Source organism: Saimiri boliviensis, chromosome 18, assembly GCF_048565385.1.
Source record: "Saimiri boliviensis isolate mSaiBol1 chromosome 18, mSaiBol1.pri, whole genome shotgun sequence".
NCBI lineage: Eukaryota > Metazoa > Chordata > Mammalia > Primates > Cebidae > Saimiri > Saimiri boliviensis.
This window is the reverse complement of record NC_133466.1, coordinates 1,454,117-1,463,688: the sequence shown is the minus strand read 5'-3', so window position 1 is coordinate 1,463,688 and position 9,572 is coordinate 1,454,117. Positions and strand designations below refer to the sequence as shown.

The 9,572-nt window shown below is 39.8% G+C and overlaps 1 pseudogene; it reads left to right on the top strand.

Moving 5' to 3' along the window:
• The first annotated feature begins 9,041 nt into the window (after positions 1-9,041).
• On the top strand, positions 9,042-9,199 carry LOC120368488 (U2 spliceosomal RNA; annotated as a pseudogene).
• The last annotated feature ends 373 nt before the right edge of the window (positions 9,200-9,572 follow it).

Genomic DNA, 9,572 nt, shown 5'->3' with positions numbered 1-9,572 from the left:
AAAAAGGCTGAAGTAAGCAAAGAAGCCAGTAATAATTATAGTGACATCTAAATAACCACTGGTGTCTTATGTGATCAACAATCTGGAATTACATTTGGGAGGTTTGGACAGTGGGACAGAGGGAGTCAATGGAATTGCCATGTCCCTGATTCCTCAGAGTGAGGGTATGAATACTGAGAAATTCTTGATACTGATAAAAAACAACAGTTAAATATGCACTTGAACAATTTTAAGGTAATTATTAGTGAAACAGCAGTTGAATCTGTGATTTTGAAATCAAGAAAAAAACATGAGTTAAAAACCCAAGCATTTTACTTCTGACAAGAGTGGACAAAATTAACCTGAAAACCCTCCTGCTGGTCTTTTTACTGTTTCCACAGTTTTGCCTTTTTTCAAAATGTCATATAGTCAGAATCATACAATATATAGCCTTTTCAGTTCAACCTATTTCACTTAGTAGCATGCATTCAAGGTTCTTCTATGTCTTTTCATTCCTTGATAGCTAATTTCTTTATAACACTGATAGATATTCCACTACTCAGATGTGCCAAATGGAAGCGTTGAGCCATCGTCCCCCTGCAGGAATATTAAGTGGAACAATTGTCCACACAAAAAAGCTCCTGCATAAGAACCAAAAGTCAGCGGGGCAGTCACAGTATCTGATTTTAACATCACATTAAGAAAGAGACATTAAAGAAGGTAGGAAAAACAGTCTTGAATCACCTATACCACCTCTCCGCCATCCCTTGGCAGTGGCTACATGGTGTGCAGAGAAAATCCGTGTTCTTGGGGGAGGGAGAGTACAGTGATCGTGGGAGTTTGTGTTGGAACTCACTGCTGCCCTGTCACAGTGGAAAGCAGCATGGGGTGGAACTCACCCAGTGCCCTTGGAGAGAGCATTTAGACCAGCCCCAGTCAGAGGTGAATCATCCATCCTAGTGGTTGGAACCTGAGTTTCAGCAAGCCCTGCCACCGTGGGCTAAAGTGTTCTGGGGTCTTCAGTAAACTTGGAATGCAGTCTGGGCCACAAGGACTGCAGTTTCTGGGCAAGTCCTGGTGCTGTGCTGGGCTTGGGACCAGTGGATTTGAGGTGCACGTGATCTAGTGAGACATCAGCTGGGGCAGCCAAGGGAGTGCTTGTGTCACCCCTTCCCCAGCCCCAGACAGTGCAGTTCATAGCTCCAGGAGAGACTCCTTCCTTTGCTTGAGGAGGGAGTAAAGAGGACTTTGTCTTGCCACTTAGATCCCAGCTCAGCCATAGTAGAAGAGGTCACCAAGCAGAGTCCTAAGGCCCCTATTTCAGGTCCTTGCTCCCTGTTGAGATTTTTAGACACACACTGGACTAGAAGGGAACCTGATGCCCTAAAAGGAAGGGCCCAGTCTGGTAGGATTCATCACTTGCTGGCTAAAGAGCCTTTGGGCCCTCGATCATCAGTGGTAGCTATGTAGTACTTGCCAAGGACCTAGGGTGAGATTCAGAGCCACACTGGCTTCACATGTGACTGAGCACATTCCCAGTGTGGTGGCTACAGAAAGAGATTCTTTCTGCTTGAGGAAAGGAAAGGGAAGAGGAAAGGAGACCTCATCCTGCAGCTTAGGTATTGGCTCGGCCACAGTGGGTGGAGTGCAAAATGGGCTCCTAGCATCCCCAGTCCCAGGCCTTTGCTCCTGGATGGCATTTTTAGGACCTACCCTGGGCCAGAGGGGAGCTCACTGCCTGGAAGGGAAAGACCCTGGCCCGGCAACATTTACCACAAGCTGACTGGACCTTGGGCCTTGAGTGGACATTGGCGGTTGCCCAGGAGTACTTGCCAGGGGCCTAGGGTGGACGTGGCCACAAGGAGAGACTCCTCTGCTGGAGGAGAGAAGAGTAGGAAGAACTTGTCTTGTGGCTTGGATGCCAGCTCTGCTGCAGTAGAATAGAGCATCAGGTAGATTCCTAAGATTCCCAACTCTAGGCCTTGGCTCTTGGACAGCATCTGTGGATCGGCATAGGTCCAGGGGAAACTCACTGTCCTGAAGGGAAGGACACTGACCTGGCTGGATCTGCCACCTGGTGATTGTACAGCCTTTGAGCCTTGAGTGAACGTAGGTGGTAGCCGCAGTGGTCCCTGCAGGCCTTAGGTGAAATACAGTGCTGTGCTGGCTTCAGGTCTGACCCAGCACAGTCCTAGTGGTGGTGGCCAGAGGGGTGCTTGTGTCACCCCTCCCCTAGCTCCAGGCAGCTCAACACAGAAAGAGACTCTGCTTGGAGGAAAGTAAGGGAATAGAACAAGAGTCTCTGCCTGGTAATCCAGGCTATTCTAGATCTTACCCAAAACCATCAAGGCAGTACTTCTGTGAGTCTGCAAGAGCCACAGTGTTACTGGGCTTAGAGTGCCCCCTAATGCAGGTATGGCTCCAGTGACCAAAGACCAAGTCCCTTTGAATACTTGGAAAGTCTTCTCAAGGACAGGTGCAGGCAAGTCAAGACTGTGAATACTATAATAAATACCTAACTCTTCAGTGCCCAGACACTGACCAGCATCCATAAGCATCAAGGCCATTCAGTAAGTTGTGACTTCAGCAAACAACGTCAGGCCCCAGTGACCAACCTTAGAAAGGCAGAGATATGTGACTGTTCAGAAAGAGATTCAGAATAGCCATTTTAACGAAATGAAATTCAAAATAACATAGAGAAGGAATTCAGAATCTGATCAGATAAAGAGATTGAAATAAAAACAAGCAGAAATTCTGAAAAAAACATAACTAACACTTTGAAGAATGCATCAGAGTCTCTTAACGGTTGAATTGATTAAGCAGAAGAAATAATTGGTAAACTTGACAGGCTACTTGAAAATACACAGAGGAGACAAGGAAAAAAATAAAAAAGAATGAAGTGTACCGACAAGATTGAGAAAATAGCCTCAAAAGGACAAGTCTAAACCACTGGCCTTAGAGGGGAAATAGATTGGGGTAGAAAGTTTATTCAAAGAATAATAACAGGGAGCTTCCCAAAGGTAGAGAAGGGTATCAGTATCCAAGTACAAGAAGGTTATAGAACAACAAGCAAATTTAACTCAAGTAAGACTACCTTAAGACATCTCATAATTAAACTCCCAAAGATCAAGGATAAAAGATCCTAAAAGTGGCAAGAGAAAAGAAACGACATACAAAGGAGCTCCAGTACACATCTGGAAACAGACTTCTCAGTGAAAACCTTAACAGGCCAGGAAAGAGTGGCATGGCATATTTAAAGTACTAAAGGAAAAAAACTTGTTTGCTAGAATAGTATATCCAGTGAAAATGTACTTCACACATGAAGGACAAATAAAGACTTTCTCACAGAAGCTGAGGTGCTTCATCGACATCTTACCTGTCCTGCAAGAAATGCTAATAGGAGTTCTTTGATCAGAAAGAAGGATGTTGATGAGCAGTAGGACATCTGAAGGTACAAAACTAACTGGTGATAGTACAAGGAAAAACACAGAATATTATTACACTGCAATTTGGTGTGTAAATTTGGTGTGTAAACTGCTCATATCTGAGTAGAAAGACAAAAAGATGAACCTATCAAAAATAATAACTACAATAACTTTTTTGAGATGGAGTTTTGCTCTTGTTGCTGAGGCTGGTGTGCAGTGGCACAATCTAAGCTCATTGCAACCTCCACCTCCCAGGTTCAAGTGATTACTTGCCTCAGCCTCCCGAGTAGGTGCTCACCACCACGTCTGGCTTATATTTTGTATTTTTAGTAGAAATGGGTTTTCACCATGTTGGCCAGGATGATCTTGAACTCCTGACCTCAGGTGATCTGCCTGCCTTGGCCTCCCAAAGTGCTGGAATTACAGGTGTGAGCCACCATACCCAGCCAGTATAACATTTAAAGAGAAACATGAAAACATTAATAAGTGGGAGGATGAAGAGAAAATGTAGTTTTTTTTATTAGTTTTCTCTTTGCTTGTTTGTTTTTGCAACCAGTGTTGTCATCAGTTTAAAATAATGAGTTATAAGATATTTGCAAGCCTCATGGTAACCTCAAATCAGAAAACATACAACAGGTACACAAAAAATAAAAAGCAAGAAGTGAAAACATACCACAAGAGAAATCACCTTCACCAAAAGAAAGACCAAAGGGAAGGAAAGAAGGAAGATAAGAGCATAGAACAACCAGAAAACAAATAATAAAAGAGCAGGAGTAAGTCTTTAACTGCTTAATAATAACAATGAATATAAATGAGCAAAATTCTCCCATGAAAAGATTAAAAAACAAGACCCACCAATCTGTTGCCTACAAACAACACACTTCACCTAAGAAGACATACAGTGGCTGAAAATAAAGTGATGGAAAAAGATATTCCATGCAAATGGAAAACCCAAAATAGAGCAGGAGTTCCTGTACTTATATCTGACAAAATAGATTTCAAGACAAAAACTGTAATAAGAGAAAAAGAAGGTCATTATATAATGATAAAGGGGTCAATTCAGCAAAGTGAAGTAACAGTTTTAAGTACATATGCACTCAACACTGAAACACCCAGATATATGAAACAAATATTGTTAGAGCTGAAGAGAGAGATAGACCCCAATAGCTGAAGACTTAACACTCCACCTTCAACATTGGACAGATCATTCAGATAGAAAATCCACAAACATTGGAGCTAATCTGCATTGTAGACCAAATGGACCTAATAGTTACAGAATATTTTATTCAATGGCTGTGGAATACACGTTCTTCTCAGCACATGGATCATTCTCAAGACCATATGTTAGGCCACAAAACAAGTCTTTAAAAATTCCCAAAAAAATGAAAGTATATAAAATACCTTCTCTGAGCACAGTGGAATAAAACTAGAAATCAATAATGAGGAATTTTGGAAACTATACAAATATATGCAAATTAAACAATATGCTCCTGAATGAGAACAAAAACCATATGATCATTTCAATTGATGCTGAAAAAGTTTCTGATAAAATTCAACATCCCTTCATGATTTAAAAAAAAAAAAAAAAGCCATGTACAGCAGACTCATAGCTGATATTATACTGATGGGGAAAAACTGAAACCTCCTAAGATCTGAAACAAGACAAAGATGTCCCCTTTTACCACTATTCAAGATAGCACTGGAAGTCGTAGCTGGAGCAATCAGACAAGAGAAATAAAGGGCATCTGGATTGGAAAAGAAGTCAAATTATCATTGTTTGCAGAGGATATAATCTTATATTTGGAAAAATTGAATGACTCCACTGAAAAACTATTAGAACTGATAAATTCAGCAAAGTTGCAGGATACAAAATCAACATACAATAATCAGTAGCATTCCTGTATGCCAACAGTGAGCAATCTGAAAATGAAATAAATAATCCCATTTACAATAGCTACATACATAAAATAACTAGGAAGAAACTTAACTAAAGAAGTGAAAGATCATTAAGGTGATGACTATAAAACATTGATGCCAGAAATTGAAGAGAACACACACACAAATGGAATGATGTTTCATATTCATAGACTGGAAGAACCAATATTAAAATGCCTGTACAACCCAAAGCAGTCTACATATTAAATGCAATTCCTCTGAAAATACCAATGACATCCTTCACAGAAATAGAAAAAAGAAAAAAAAAAACTTAAAATTTATTTGGAAGCACACAAGACCCAAAAAAGTTAAAGCTATCCTAAGAAAAAAGAATGAAACTGGAGGAGTCACATTACCTGGTTTCACCTTATGCTACAGAGCTGTACTAACCAAACCAGCATGGTACTGGCATAAACACAGATACACACCAATGGAACAGAATAGAGAACCCAGGGATGGGCACAGTGACACACACCTGTAATCCCAGCACTTTGGGAGGCTGAGGCAGGTGGATCACCTGAAATCAGGAGTTTGAGACCAGCCTGACCAACATGGCGAAACCCCATCTCTACTAAAAATACAAAAAATTAGCCAGGTGTGGTGGTGGGTGCCTGTAATCCCAGCTACTCGAGAGGCTGAGGCAGGAGAATGGCTTGAACCCAGGAGGCAGATGTTCAAGTCTGGAAACGGAGTTCTCAGCGAAAACTTTACAGGCCAGGAAAGAGTGGCATGACATATTTAAAGTACTAAAGGAAAAAAACTTGTATCCTAGAATAGTGCCCAATATTGTGCCACTGCACTCCAGCCTGGTGTGACAGAGCAAGACTCCATCTTAAAAAAAAAAAAAAAAAAGATGATTTTTAGATCTTAAAAAAAAAAAAAAATCTTAAAAAAAATGGACAACCCAGAAATAAATCCATCCATTGACAGAAACTTATTTTTGACAAAGGTGACAAGAATATATATTGGAAGAAAGGACAATCTCTTCAGTAAGTGATGCTGGGAAAAAAACGGATATCTATATGCAGAAGAATGAAACTGGACCCTTATCTCTCACCATATACAAAACTCAATATGGATTAAAGACAAATCTCAAAACTATGAAACTACTAAAAACATTGAGGAACTCTCTTGAACACTGGTCTGGGCAAAATTTCTTGAGACTATTCCACGAGCACAGGCATCCAAAGCAAAAATGGACAAATCGGATCACATCAAGTTAAAAACCTCCTGCACAGCAAAGGATACAGTCAACAAAGTAAGGAGACAACCCACAGAATGGGTGAAAATATTTGCCAACTATCCACTGGATGAAGGATTAATAACCAGAACATAAAAGGAGGTCAAACAGCTCAAAAGGAAAAAAACCTAATAGTTCAATTTTAAAATGGGCAAAAGATCTGGATAGACATTTATCTAAAGAAGACATTCAGATAGCAAACAGGTATATGAAATGGTGCTTAATATTATTGCTTATCAGGTAAATGCAAAACTATAAGACATCATTTCACCCCAGTTAAAATGGCTTTTATCCAAAAGGCAGGCAATAATGAATGCTGGCAGGGATGTGAAGAAAAGAAAACCCTCATACGATATGAGGTAACAGGCAAAGGAAATGTAACATACACGTAATTGGAATCCCCAAGAAAATCTTGGAAAAATGGACAATAATACTATAAAAGAGTAAGTCAAGAATGTCTTCCACAATGCTGGTGCCTGCACATGCCATCCAGGGGCCCAAGGACTAGCCAGCCCTGCCTGCTGCCACCACCACTGCTGCCACGCAGGGTAGTGAGGACTAGCTTATACAGCACCTCAGTCTCTAGAAACAACCACAGCCTAGGCTACTGAGGAACTTGCAGATACTACTGACGTTAATTGCAGCCACAAAAATCATACAGAGATTACATTATAGCACTCAGAATCAAAGCCAAAGTAACCTACCCACTGACACTATAGATACGATTACAGGAAAAGAAGTCTTTCCCTAAGAAAGCTACTTCATAAAATTGTTAGAAGTGACTGTTACAACAGATGCATAGTTATCAACCTAAGGACACAAGAAACACATAAAAGCAAGGAAACACAACAACTTCAAAGGAACACAATAATTCTCCAGTAGCAGATCCCAGAGAAAAGGAAATCTATGAAATGTCTGAAAAGAATTTCAAAATAGTTATCTTAAGTCTTAGCAAGAGACAGGATAACACAGAAAGACAAAACAATCAGGAAAACAATTGATCTGAATGAGAAATTCAACAAAGAAATACATTTCATAAAATGAACCAAACAGAAATCCTGCAACTGAAAAATTCAGTGAACTAAGTGGGAAAAAATACAACCAAGCATTCCAATCAGTAGTTACATCAAGCAGAAGAAAGAATTTCTGAATTTGAAGACAGAGCAACCAGCACTTTTTTTTGGTTTTGTTTTGTCTTGCTTTGCTTTGTTTTTGAGAAGAGTCTTGCTCTGTCACCTCAAGCAATCCTCCCATCTCGGCCTCCTGAGCAGCTGGGACTACAGGCCTGCCCCACCACACCTGGCTAGCTTTTAAACTTTGTAGAGATGGCATCTCACTATGTTGCCAAGGCTAGTCTTAAACTCCTGGGTTCAAGCGATCCTCCCATCTTGACCTCCCAAAGTCCTGGGATTATAGGCATGAGCCACCACACCTGGCCAAAGACAAAGCTTTTTGAAATAACCTGGTCAGACCAAAAAAAGAGAAAAATCCTATGTGACATATGGAACACCATCAAGTGAACAAATACTCAAATTTTAGAAATTCCAGAAGGAAAAGAGATGGGGAAATGTATAGAAAATTTATTTAATGAACTAATAGCTGAACATTTCTCGAGTCTTAGAAGAGATATAAACATTCAGGGAATTATTATGCCACTTTCTGGCTTCTGTGATACTAGTGAGATGTCAACAATCTAATTGTCATTCTCTTGTAAATAATCTTGTTTTTTTTTTTTTTTGTTTTTTTTGTTTTTTTTTTTTTTTTCTTTAGGGCTATATTTAAAGATTTTCTCTTTCCTTGATTTCTGCAGTTTTACTATTATATATTTAGGTGTAAATTTATTTTACTTATCTTCCTTTGGATTTATTGGGTTCCCTGAATCTTTCAAGAATCCGTTCAGTGTCTTTAAGTTATCTGAAAAATGCTCAGCCATTGTCTCTTCAAATATTGCCTCTCATGTGTTATCTCTATTATTTCCTCCAAAAACTCTCACATGTATGATAGGTTCTCTGTTTCCGTATTCCATGGTTTTCCAGCTGTTTTTAAGTGTTCTGTCTCTGTTTCTCTGGACTGCATTCTGGTGTAATTTCTTTGAATCTGTTTTCCAGTTCACTGTTTGTCTCTTCATCTTTGTATAAATCTGTTGTTCAGACATTGACTTTTATGGTTTGTTCTTACTATTCTTGATTGTAAACTGTTCATTTGCTTTGTAAATATATTAGTTGGAATTCTTTGAGTCTTTGACTTAATTTTCCCCAGAAAGATTTGTATTTCCTTCAACTTGTCACCTGGATGGCGGGGAAAGGGGTGTCTCCAGTATAGGACTATTTCTTTAAGTAAATCAGCTTAAAATTTGGACCACATAAAGTTAGACTGAATTTGGATCATCAACTTCATTGAAGTCTGCCTTGAGTTCATAAATTCTTGGAGTATTTTTTGTCCTTCCTCAGTGTTACTGCTGAATTGTGTCTTGGCCTTTTGGCGAAAATCAAGTGGAGTATCTGTTCTTACCAGTTTCATATTAGGGCTGAGACAGGAATGTTTCCTGCATATCTATGTACAATTGCATGAAACGTTTCACTTACCCTTTGAAGTTTCTGCTTTACAAAGGGTCCTCTTCTATGCTTCCCACCTTGGGAAGATCCTCAGGCTTGTTTCCTCTCCTCTGAGTCTGCTCTCACTTTCAGACTTGCTCAGTATGTGCAGGGTTCTGTAGAAAACCTGGATTTGAAAGCTGGCCTTGGTGTGGCTTGTCTCCTGGGGTTCTTGATTTCCCTCTCTTTGTTCCTTGTGATTTATTTGCTTTCATGAATGATCTGTGATGTGTTTTGTAAGTTTCTTTGAATTCAACTATTTTTTTATTCAGGGGGGTTGTGCAGGGCTTCTTATCTGCAATAGTATAAGAAATAAAATGTCCATGGCTGTTCTTCAGTTTCTATGTCCTTTTGGTTTGGATCTGTCTTAACCAAGAAAACAGAGCCTGAGGCAAGAAT